Below are 12,575 nucleotides of genomic sequence, written 5' to 3'. Positions count from 1 at the left end.
ATGGATGGATGGATGGATGGACGAATGGATGGGTGGGTGGATGGATGGATGAGTGGGTGGATGGGTGGATGATTGGATGGACAGATGGGTGGGTAGATGGATGGAGTGGGTGGATGGACAGGTGGGTGGGTGGATGGATGAGTGGGTGGATAGATGAATGGCTGGCTGGCTGGCTGGGTGGGTGGGTAGATGGACAGATGGATGGATGGATGGATGGGTGGTGGATAGATGGATGGATGAATGGATGGGTGCATGGACGGATGGATAGGTGGATGGGTAGATAGATGAATGGATGCATGGGTGGGTGGGTGCATAGATGGATGATTGGATGGACAGATGGGTGGGAAGCTAGATGGGTGGATGGATGGACAGGTGGTGAGTGGATGGGTGGGTGGGTCGATAGACAGTTGAATGGATGGATGGATGGATGAATGGATGGGTGGGTGGATGGATGGGTGGGTGGATGGATGGATGGACAGATGGGTGGGTGGGTGGATGGACAGATGGGTGGGTGGATGGGTGGGTAGATGGATGGATGGATGGATGGGTGGGTGGGTGGTGGATGGATGAACGGATGGATGGATGGGTGGGTAGGTGGATAGATAGGACCCAGACCACAGCTGTGCTAGGATGGAGTGTTGAATGGGAAGCTGAAGCCCTGGGCAGAGGTGACAGCTGGCTCACAGAGTAAGGTATCAAACTGGGAGAGGAAGAGATAAAGAACAGTCTTGGGTAAGGTAACAGAGCTGACTGGCAGCCTTAAACATGAGTGAAGAGGAGACTGACACTGAGGAGCTGGAGGGCAGGACAGCCGTGGAGGCCACCTGGGAGCACTGACAGCAATGCCCTGAAGTCCCCTCGGGTGTGACCTCCCCTGGCCCTCCCAGAGTCCCAGGTACTGGGAGGCTGGTCAGGGCCTGTGCTCCTGGAAGAGAGGCCAGGATGTCTCAAAGTGGGCAAGAGCTACCCCTCAAGGCAACGAGAGCTCTCGGGAAGGGGACAGGTGTCCAGCCACAAGTGTGCACCCACACACAACGTGCCCCTGCAGAGTCAGAGACTCAGGGTCAGGGGAGGACTGTGGTCAGAGGGGACTGATACCCTGTGGGTCCCAGGAAGAGATACGGCAAGGCGCCCCCAGAGGCATCCACGGGCTCCACGCTCTTTCAGAGGGTTTATCTGAAGACCCCCGAGCCCCCACCGATTCCGCCAGAACGGGAGATGGGCGTGGGAGAGAGAACTCAGCCACTGAACTAATTACGTGACAGGCCCCAGCCTGCACACATCATAGAGTGGGTCAAAGCTGACAAAGCGACATTCCAGAGCAGCGAAAGAAAAATTAAACCCCCACAAAACACACAACAAACCCCACGGAGGCAGAGGTAGAGGGGGGGAGGCCAGGCAGCAGACGTCTGAGCCGCGGCCATCCCTGTGCCCGCTTCCTGGAGGGCGTCCCATGGGCAGGGTCTCATCAGGGTGGGCAGGACACCCCGGAAGGCTCCCGGGGCGTTAGCCGGAGAAGCTGGGGAGTAAGGCCCGTGGGCAGGGTGGGGGTAAAACGATGGCACGTGGGGAAAGCTCCTCGGAGGGTCTCCCGAGGACAGGACCCACGTGTGGGCCAGGCCAGGCCTCCCTTGATGCTCTGGGAAGGAGGGCCCCCCCCCCCCCGCCAGGGCGCGTGGCAGTGGGGGCCGGGAGGCCACAGCATGTCCCTGGGGCTCTCTGGGAGCCCTCAGGAGCCCCCCACCCCTCTGTTCCTGACACTTCCCAACAGCCCCGGCGGGTGCCCCACAGATCCCACGCGAGCATGGCGAGGGTACCCCTGAGAAAGCCCACCGGCCGTGGACACACAGGGAGCTCAGGGGTGCTAGGACACCGGCTTCTGGAAGGAATTCCAAGCTGCCCATCCAGCCTCATTCCAAGGGTCACCCCTCTGTCCCCAGCCCTCGCTGCCCCCAGCACCCTGCCTATCTCCCCACTGGGAACAGATGCCTTTCCCCAAGCATGGCCTGTCCGTGGCTGTGGCCTCCTCCTCCTCCGAGAAGTCCCAGCTGTCCCCAGCCGTTCCCCTGGCCACTTCCTCAGCCTCATTTGGGGGCTGGAGCAGCTCTGTTTTCTCAGAACAGTATCTGCCGCCCCGCCCCTCCCACCCTCTCTGACGTGCGTGCACGTTAACATCTGTCCTCTGTCGTTGGGACAGTGACACTGGCTGACCAGAGGGTCAGCGGGTGTTCTGTGTGAGAGGGGAGCTAGGCCGCTTCCATCGTGGGCTCCCCTCCTGTGCGGGAAGGGTCAGATTCAGGACAAAGATGAACATGCTTCTCGGTCAGGACGCTCGGCCACGGGTGACAGAAACCCCAGGGGGCTCCTGGGAGCACCCGAGGAATCAGGGACAGAGACACTAACAGGACGGAGGGGCTGCACTGACTGAGCCGCCCAGGTGCCTGGTTTGAGGTGTTTTTCTTTCTTCTTTTCTCTTTTAATGTTTATTTATTTATTTTGGGGGGGGGGGGGGAGAGAGAGAGAGAGAGAGAGAGAGAGAGAGAGAGAGAGAATCCCAAGCAGGCTCCGTGCTGTCAGCGCAGAGCCCGACAGGAGGCTCGAACCCACAAACCTGAGCCGAGTCAGGACGCTTGACCCACTGAGCCACCCAGGCACCCCTTTTTCTTAAACAAGCCTCACGGGGTTTCTTTCCTTGGAGAGAGAGTACCTTACCGTTTTAAAACTGACTAAAACTGCCAGAAGTTTTAAACCCCGCTGTTTGGGGCCAGATGGGTTCTGTTCCTGTGTGGTTGTGAACGAAATCACTCGTAACTCTGTCTTTAAAAGGCCGTGTGCGGAGGCCGTGAGCAGATAGCATTCCGTCCTCGGCGTGTCAGGACAGCAGCCTTCCCTGGCATGTGCGTTCGTCAAGAATTAGGTGTCCTTTTAGGGAGAATTCCAAGAACGAGCTCCCTCTCTCCACAGCGGAAAACGCCCCTGACCCGAGCAGCAATGGTGGCCACACAAGGGCAGCGGGACCCTCAGGCAAGGTGACCGGGGGCCGGAAAGACAGGGAGGCCGGGCTCCCCTGGGGGACCCTGGGCTTCAGGGCTGCAGGACAGGTGCACTGAGAGACCTTTCATATCAGGTTTTCCAATGAGACACAAGGGGCCCAGGATGTGAACCTGATATGTCCCGTTTTACGGGTCCCTGGTCTGTGCCTGCGGATCTGGCAGGAAGGGCCCATCCTGCTCTGGCTGATTTCCTATTTGCAGAGGGAAAACCCGAGAGCCCACACCGTCCTCCAGAGCTGCAGTTGGGGGGCGGGTGGGGTGAAGGGTGGGGGGGGGGTGGGCTGGGGGAGGGGCAGCTGCAGGGAGGCCTTCCTGCAGGGTGACCCGGCTGGAGGCTGAAGTACAGACCCCCCAGAGGTGCCTGTGAGTGGGGGAAGGGGGAGTGCAGCCTGCGAGCCTCCAGAGACCCCAGATAGAGGAGGCCTCGCTTGGGGCCCGGGCTGGCTTCTTCACCTCTTGGGCCTCAGTTTCTCTGTCTGTGAAATGGGAACCTCCTGCACCAGGTGGGCTAATGCTTTCCAGAGGACGTGTTTTCATGGAAGCGATCCCACTTCAAAATGAACAGCCCACCTTGGTGGGGTTTTCGACATGAGCCTCCCTTAGCAACTCACAGGACACTGGAGGCCTGAACCCAGTGGCCTATAGGGGTGACGATGGGGAAGGACATGGGAGGCGCAGGAGGGGGAGACTGGGAGGGGCCGGGACACTTTCAGGGGCTCACTGTCTTGAGTCCACACACAGGTATACACGTATGTCCGAACCTTCCAAATTGTGCACTTCAAACATATTCAGTTTACTCTAGGTCAGTTACACCTCAGTGCAACTGTTTAAAAATAATAAGTGCAGGGGTGCCCGGGTGGCTCAGTTAAGTGTCCCACTCTTGATCTCGGCTCAGGTCATGATCTCACGGTTTGTGAGATCGGATCGAGCCCCAGGTCAGGCTCCATGCTGACGACGTAGAGCCTGCTTGGGATTCTCTCTCCGTCCCTCCCCTGCTCTCTCTCTCTCTCTCAAAATAAATAAACTTAAAAAACAGTTTAAAAATCCCACAAAAACATACGATTGGTAAAATGTTACCTCTTTGCTCTTTCCAGATCTTCTAATCACCATCGGGAAGATCGTCACTCCACAGGCCCCCGCTACAGTGGTGCCAGCAGGGAGAGCCACCCACTTCCCCAGGATACCCCCTCGGGAGCCAAATCCCCAGGACGCTACATGCCTGGCCTGTCACCGAGTACCCCAGGGAATGACGTACTCGGAACTCGGTTTGAACACGCTGCCCTCATCCGTCAGCCTATTCTGACAAATGAAAACAAAAACCAAGAGGACAACCCACCGAAAAAGAAATTAAACCTCTCATGTGTCCAGTAAAAACTCCCTACTCGGGCGTCAAGGCCCCGCGAGCCATCCCTTCCTGGCTGCCCAGTGCACAGCCCTCCTCTGACCCCGGGGCGGCTGCCAGGAGGACCCGGTCCTGAGCCGAATGCAGGAGCTCGGGGCCTGCACCTCCCCGAACACGGTGTCCACCTGCAGTGGCTTCTGGGGAGCTTGGGGGCTGACGGCACGGAAAGCAAAGGTGTGAATGCGCTGGGACACCTCGCACTCCTCGCCGGTGACGGCCCGCTTCCCTTCTCAGGCCTCTTCTGGCTTCTAGAAAGCTCAGAGTGGCTCGGGTCTTAGGAGATGGTCTTCTCGTCTCTCCTTTTAAATACTGTTCTTTCACCTCTTGTAGAGGGTGCTGGTGCTGGGGGACACGATACCATGTCACATTTGGGCGCCTGAGGATATCTGTGTCTTCGCCAAGAGCCATCATCTGTATTTTTTTTTGAAGCAAGCTGGGCATCATGGGTAGAAAGAAGGCCCGGCTCTAGGTCTGTTACGCACCACTTCCAGAAGTGCTTCTCTTCCCACGGCTCACGCTGGGGACGGCTGCACGCTGGGGACGCCCGCCCAGGGCGGTGACAACCACGCCTCAAGTGGCCAAGTCCTGTCCTAAGCCCTCTACAGGAATCGGTCTAGTTAATCCTTGCAAATAACCAGTACGGCAGGTTTTCTTGTTCTCTCATTTAACAGATGGAGACAGTGGGGGCTCAGAGAGGTTAAGAGACCTGCCCAGAGTCACACAGCCCAGGAGTGGTGCAGCCAGGAGGCAATCCCTGACTTGCTCCTCTCAGAACACCTGGGAGAGACAGTGAGGCTGGCCAGCTCAGTAACAGGGACCCCCAAGGCGGCCCCAAAGCCTGTGGATGACCGACGTCCACAGGAGTTTTGAAGGGAGGCATCTCTGCAGGCCGGCTTCATCGGGGCCATCCTCCCCATGAGCGGTCGAGAGGGGTCTTGCTCGAGCGGCAGGAGGTCCACGTGATGGATGGCCACCCAGCCACCGACAGCGATGCCTGGCGGCGTGCAGTGCCGAGGGAAGCAGGTGCAGACCTCCCCCCCACCCCCCTCACTGGGAGGACCGCTCCCACAGAGGGGCACTAGCGGAGAGGTCAAGGTGAGGACAGACAGCCCAAAGGGGCCCTCGGAGTCCTGGAGGGGCCGGCACCCAGACTCAATCCCACGGCCATCACTGGCATCCTGAAGGGACTTGTGGTACCACCAGAGGAGGGCAAAAGGAATTCTGTGATTTTATAAACCAATTTTCAGAGCTCACCTGTCAAAGAAGTCTATTTGGTGTGTGTTTAATGACAATGCAGGGCACTGGCGCAGGTGTTCGATTTAGAAATAAACCACAGTGCAGGGGGCTCCCTGGGGGAGGTGGCCTCAAGATGGCACCGATGGGGCGGGACCAGGAAGGCCTGGAGACAAGTGTTCTAGAGGTTGAGGTGCCCAGGCCCTGAGGGAGGAGCTCCCGGCCTCTCGGAGCACCTGCTCCTGCCTCCCTCATGGCTGGTTTCTCTGGTTCCCCCGGACCAGGCCCTTCAGTCACCAAGCCCTGTCCCCAGCGGGCAGGAGGCCCCAGTGCCAGCCCCTGTGTGGTTGCCGCGGTCCTTTCCGGCATTCCCCACGTGGTCTCTGGGCATGTCACCACTGCTGTGCTTCCCTCCGAGCATACTGACTGCCCTCCAGGGGTCCCGTCTGCCCCCCAAAAGACTCTCCATCCCCAGCAGGAGGAATCCCCAGCCCCGGCTCTTCTCTGAGAAGCCAGTCAAGGGAGAAAGGAAAAGTCCTCTAGGCCGCAGCCCCGTTTCATTCGCCATTCAAACAGCAGTTTCTCCAACGACGCCTTTATCGAGCAGGTTCTCTGCGTGTCACCTGACCAGGATCCTCCTGGCAGACCCAGCCCACCATCCCCTTGCTCTGGCCCAGAGACCCCGCCTCCCTCCTTCCCCCCCCCCCCCCCGCCAGAAGTGCCTGCTCTGTGCTAGACGTGGGGGCACCTGTTCACGTGTCCCCCGCATCCATGAGAAAATGGGATGCTAAAGCGGGCCCGAAACCTAACCGACACAGGGTAACACCCAAAGACCGGGCAGTGGAGTCAGACAACGTCAGACTAAAAGCTGATAAACCAGAGAGTATCATCGCTGACAGAGTTAAATTCCACCTGGAAAGCAGTGACGGGCACCTTGCCCCTGCCAGGATGGCTACCTTCAGAAAACCAGAAACGACACGCATTGGTGAGCATGTGGACAAGTTGGAACGCTTGAGCATTGCTGACGGAATGCAAAACGGTGTCCTTGTCGTGGGAACCAGGATGGCAGTTCTGGGAAAGTAGAGTAAACACAGAACTACCATCTGAGCCAGCAACCCCACTTCCAGGCAGACACACAAAAGATGTGAAAGCAGGGTCTCGAACAGATACGTGCACACGCGTGTTCACAGCGGCACCACTCGTGACAGTCAGACGCCGGGAGCCACACAGGTGTCCACCGACAGATGAACAGATAAAAATGCAGCCTATCTATACTTTTTTTTTTTTAAATATTTGAGAGAGAGAAAGAGAGAGAGAGAGAACAAGCGGGAGAAGGGCAGAGAGAAAGAGGGAGACACAGAATCGGAAGCAGGCTCCAGGCTCCGAGCTGTCAGCCCAGAGCCCGACGTGGGGCTCGAACTCATGAACCGCAAGATCATGACCTGAGCCGAAGTGGGACACTTAATTGACTGAGCCACCCAGGCGCCCTAATTCAGCCTTGAAAAGGAAGGAAATCCTGCCATATGCTGCTGGTGGGTGAATCCCGAAGATATCAGGCTCAGTGAAACAAGCCAGCCACAAAAAGTACTGTATGAGTTCACTCCTATGAAGTACACATTCCTAGGGACAGAAAGCAGATGGTGGGGGGGGGGGGGGCCGGGAGGGGGTGTTCGTGTTTATGAAGAGTTAGCGTTTAATGGCAGAGTTACAGTCTGGGAAGACGAGAAAGTTCTGGAGATGGATGATGAGGATGGCTGCCCGACAACGTGAACGTCCTTTGTGCCACAGAACCTTTACACGGGTAAGGTAGTAAATTTTATGTTATGTATATGTATTTTTTTATTTTTAAAGTTTATTTAGTTTTGAGACAGAGAGAGACAGAGCATGAATGGCGGAGGGTCAGGGAGAGAAGGAGACGCAGAATCTGAAACAGAAACCAAAAAACCTGAGCAGTTGGGATTTTTAAAAAACTTGCTTCCAAAGAATTCAGAGGCTAAGGAGGAAACTGAAGCCACACACACGGAAAATGTAGAAAATATTAACAACGGCCACAAGACAGACACTTGGGGAAGGCGGCCAAGAGGCCCAGCAGAGAATGGACTGGACAAGTTTCACTGCTAAGAAGAAAAGCAAACGGGTTCAGCATTTGAGGAGAAAGAACTGATCTGCTGGGGGTGGGGCTGGGGGACAGGTGACAGAGATCCCGCGTGTCCATGTCCATCAAGGAACAACGCGAAACCCTCAGTTCGCGAATTGGGCCGAAAAAGGGCAAATGTCCACAGGCACAAGTAGAAAAATAAGATAATTGTCTGTATTGTTACACGTTGGATAAAATGGACAAGTTCACAGAAAATGTGAAACAGGGTCCTTGCCGTGAGAAATAGGAAACCCAGGCGGACCCATACCCACGCGAGTCTGCTCTCTTCAGCCCCGAAGGGGCTCCACCCAGATGGTTTTCTGGGTGGAAATGGGGGTCCTCAGCTCTTGGGGGATGTCTCTCATTCGCGCCTCGCAAACTGCCCCGATACAGACGGAAAGGATGGAAGTTCTCGCACGTCTTTTGGGAAGGGAACCCAGTGCCACTAACGTCACGCACCGAAGCCACCTGACCTAGTGATGACGGAGCAAAACACACGACGAGCAGCGGTCGGCAGACTCCTGGGTCTGCACGGGCACCTGGGGAGACCCCGTTTGTCCCAGAAAGGCTCGAGACTTGCATGGCAGACCTCCTCTCCACCTGTTACCCCTCTCCGTGGCGCCAGCAGCACCCCCCACCCCCGCCACAGAGAGCTCCCAACGCCTCCCGCTGTTAGTGTGGTTGCAGTTAGTGGTTCTTCCTTCACATCAAGAAAACAGAGCTCACACATGGAAAGAAGCCTCGTTCTCCTTCCTTCCTCCCCCGCTCACCCAGCTGAGATAACATGACATAAAAAGCATCTTGCTCCCGAAGGAGAAAGACCGAAGGTTTGGGACACTGCTGGCAGAAGAGACACCGTCCCAGCCAGTGGGAGCAGAAAACAAAGCGAAGGGTCCCCGAGACGATCTCATGACGTGTCTGAAAAAGTCAAGGGGGAGAAGGACGGAAACAAAGCCAGAAGACAGCCCTGCCAGACACCGAGGGCGGGGAGAGAGGCCAACCAACCACACCACAAACGTACGAGAAGGAGCCTAGAGGACAGCAGCGGCCAGTTAGAAAATAAATAGGGGAGGGGAGCCCGTTTGCAGTAATTGCTAGGAACCCGAGGGGAAAACGGGGTCCTGCTGGAGGGGGGAGGTACTGAGTGTGGCTTCCTAACCAGCTGGTCTTGATGTGAATCCTCCCCGATCAGTCAATAAATCAGAGCAACTGCCATTCAAACCCCAATAGCCACTTAGCTAGACAATGGGCAGACGGCCCAGGTGGACCAGAGATCTGCATATTTAAAACCAGGGCGCCCCAGAGGGAACCTGAGGTCGGCAGGCTCTCTGGCTGACCCCGGCTGACCCTTCTCTCAGGGGCCCCACGGATGCTGCCCCTGTCAAAGTGCCCAGTGGCACCCTGCAGCCACATCTGTCTCCTCTCCGTGGCCTTGACTGCTAGTCCCCGGCCAGCACCTGTCTTCATCCCTTCTGTCTGTGCTTCGCACACCTTCCCGACTGTGATGTTACCCCTGATGTCTCTCCCGGCCGTACCTCTCTTCTGGGCCCTGCGCTTGTGTGGACACCGGCCTACCTGCCACTGTCCCTTACTGTCCAAGGGGGACAGCTAGCCCAACGTGGCTGCTGTGACTGGGGCTCCCAGCTTCAGCAAATAAAAATACAGGACGTCCAAGTAAATGTGAATGTCAGCTAAGCATGATTATTTAGAAGTATGGCACGAGACAGGCTTATACTAAAACGGTCGGTCGTTTATCTGCAGCCTGAATTTAAGTGGGGGCCATGCGTCCTCCCCGCCAGCCCCGCGGTGGACCCCCACCCTCTGCCTCTGCCAGGTGCCCGGAGGCTCCCGATGCCTCCCTGCTTCCTTGAGGCCCACACCCAAACCCACGGCGCGTCCCTCACTCCTGCCACCACAAACCTCCGGCTACACCCCCATCCCGCCAGCTCTCGCCGGTCCCTGCCTCCAACCCGCTGTAGCACAGCAGCCCACGGCTCTCCCAAACCACTTAAGACGCTTCAGGCTTCGCCACTGCCGTGGGATGAAATCTGGACGGCTTACCCTGGCCCACAGGCTCGGGTCCTCCTTGAGCGCCCGCCTTGCTCAAAGCCCTCCTCTCGCCACACTTCAGCCATCAAGGCTTCCAGAAAGTTCCAAGATTCAGGCCTCTGCATAACCACCCTGGGGATCTGGAGGGCTCTTCCAAAACTGCTCAGGGCTCGGGAGAAGGGCCCCCACCTCCAGCTCTACCCCTGTGGCTTATTTCCTTTCGTGCAAAGAGCACTGTTTATGTGTTTACACGGAAGGGCTTCTCAGCCTCGGCTCCATAGACGTTGGTGCTGGGCCATTCTTGCGGGGGTGAGGGGCTGTCCAAAGCTGAACAGGGCAGTCTCCAGCAGTGGGCTACCTACTAGAACCCCTTTCCTGTCATGACACAACATGACCCACTTGAGCTACAGGACACATGGGAGTTTCCAGGAGAAATGGTTTCGCTCTCCTATCTGTCCACCTACCCAGCCAGCAGCCATCTTTCCTCTGACCATCACACCCATGGAATCTTCTAGAGGCAATAAACACACAGAGAAAGCCAACCTTGGGTATCAGTGTCACCAGGTTTCTGTTTAAGTGATTATGCCTTCTAGACCTCTTCCCTCTGTGACATGCGGTTTTGCTTCGTGATACGTGAACTGCTTGAATTCTAGTTGATCACTGGTCAGAGTATGTGACAATATGGCGGTCATCGGTATGCAATTCTTTCCCTGGGCCAATTGCTGGCTTTTGCCCTCCCAGGCATGTGTGGCTCAGGAAGACTCCTTCCTGGTGGGCCTGTGGGCACAGGAGGTGCAGAGCCTGGGAGAGCACGGTGGGTGCTACCCAGGTCCCCCTGCACCCCAGCCCCTGTGAGTGACCCGGTGGGAGGATGGTTGCCCACCCCAGGGGTGGCGGGGGGGGGGGGGGGCAGCCGGGGAAGGCTTCCCAGAGGCAGGCAGACATCTGGAAGGGGGGCCGTGCAACTGGGGGGCAGGGGGCAAGCAAGGCCAGGCGGGAGAGGTCCCAGAATCCACTGTGGGGACCGCCCATGGCAGGGAGGGCGGCATCAGAGGACCAAATAAAGGAGGCAGCGCGAGGCCTGATGAGGAACAAAGGAAGCGAGGCCTCTGCCCCCCATGGCCTGGTTGGTGCGTCTCCGGGTCGGGGTGGAGGGCGCTCCCAGGGAGGGTGCTTACATGCTTCAGATGATGATGGAAGTGAGGTCTTTCCGTGGCAAGGAAAATACTGAAATAAAACAATCTTCAGGGAAAAAAAAAATCTTTTCCACGGACAACAATCACCTCATTATGTTAACATGAATACGGTCCTGTTTAGGTCGGGAGCCCTCCTGGGCCGCTGTGCTGACATAACCGTCCTCACTGAGAGCCCGTGAGTTCTCCAGAACGTCACTCAGCGGCGGGGGTCATCCTGTCACGGAGGGAGGCAGGTCTGGTGACGAGGCCACCTCACCGGGGGGCTCTGTGTGTGAGGGGGGCGGGCATCCCCTCTCTCAGCATCACCTGTCTCTCTGGCGGGCAGAGGCAGGCGGGCACGGGGCCTCCTCCACCCGGCTCCCCTCTCCCCTTCCCACTCCTGCTCTCCTCCTCCCTGCCACACACCCTCAGGATGCCTTCCCTGAGGCCTGGGAGAGAAGAGGCTCCCGGCGGGGTTTCCAAGCCCTCAGAGCGCGCAGCAGGCACCTGTCCGTCTGTGTTGTCATGGTCCCCCCACCCGCGGCTCACAGGAGGGGATGTGACAGCCGGGCTCGGAGATCCAGCCGAGGGGAGGGAGCCCGCTTTTCCCCCCGCTTTTCTCAGCCAGGGTCCCCTGCCCTCCCTGAGGCAATCCTGGTGGACAGGCCTGAGTCGGGGCCCAGAGAGGGGAGAGCCCCCCCCCATGCCGGGTGGGCCTGGCCTCGGGAAGGAAGGGCTCTGCCCGCCCCAGGGCTGGGGACGCTGGCAGCCAAACCTGGGGGCTCCACTCTTGGGGTCTCAGCGCTGGCATTCACACCACAAGCGGCAACCACATCACACGCTCTGCCAGACCCACATTTTAACTGAGGAGAAGCTGTGGAATCGGCTCATTCCGGGCGGCGGCGGGGTGGGGGGGGGGGGGGTTGGAATCTGGAGGAACAGAACCAGCTATTTGCCATAAGGAAGGACTCCACCGAAAACATTCCCTTGGCAGGAGGCTCACTACGACTTGCAGCGTGGGTATAAGCTCTCTCAACAGATCTGGCCTGGGCCTGACCGTAACGTGCCTACGGGAGGGAGACAAAAATCCAGAAATTTCTCTCCCTGCGGTTAAATACCCAGGGAGAGTAAACAAACACGCCGAGTTGATTAGCAAACAAGAATCCTTCAGCTTTGGATTCCAGGGTTAGAACTGTCTCCAGACTGAAACCAGCACCACAATCTAAAGTAGACACATTTATTGTATTTCCTGCGACATCCCAGTCAGTCCCAAACATTTATACGTGTATTTACACAGAGTCATATATTTCAATAAATACGGCAGCCTTGCAAGAAAACCCTCAATGCCCCCCCCCAGCCCCCACCTCCCTGCACACCAGGGAGGGCACCTGCTTCCCAGGTCAGGTGACAGACAAGCATGTCACTGAAGACGGCATCAGCCAGCACACCGGGTGAGGGCGGGCTCACAGATACAGGGGTTTCCAACAAACACAGCCATCCCAGAATAACCCTGGCTCCTCTGGAAA

The 12,575-nt window shown here is 57.5% G+C and overlaps 1 protein-coding gene across 2 annotated transcripts in view; it reads right to left on the bottom strand.

The window, feature by feature from the left end:
- Nucleotides 1-12,575, bottom strand: part of RAMP1 (receptor activity modifying protein 1) — a 47,416-nt gene that overhangs the window by 33,003 nt on the left and 1,838 nt on the right. Inside the window, exon 1 of one of the 2 annotated variants that reach the window (XM_086720077.1) lies at nt 11,053-11,263. The exons of the other annotated variant lie outside the window; for it this stretch is intronic. The gene's annotated coding sequence lies outside the window, so the exon portion shown is untranslated. Of the gene's footprint in view, nt 1-11,052; nt 11,264-12,575 lie in introns of those variants that run through there. 2 annotated transcript variants of the gene reach the window in all.

Source organism: Puma concolor, chromosome C1, assembly GCF_028749965.1.
Source record: "Puma concolor isolate L17-30 chromosome C1, mPumCon1.1.hap2, whole genome shotgun sequence".
Lineage (NCBI taxonomy): Eukaryota > Metazoa > Chordata > Mammalia > Carnivora > Felidae > Puma > Puma concolor.
Note: the sequence above shows the minus strand (reverse complement) of the source record. Positions and strands in the feature narration are given on the sequence as shown.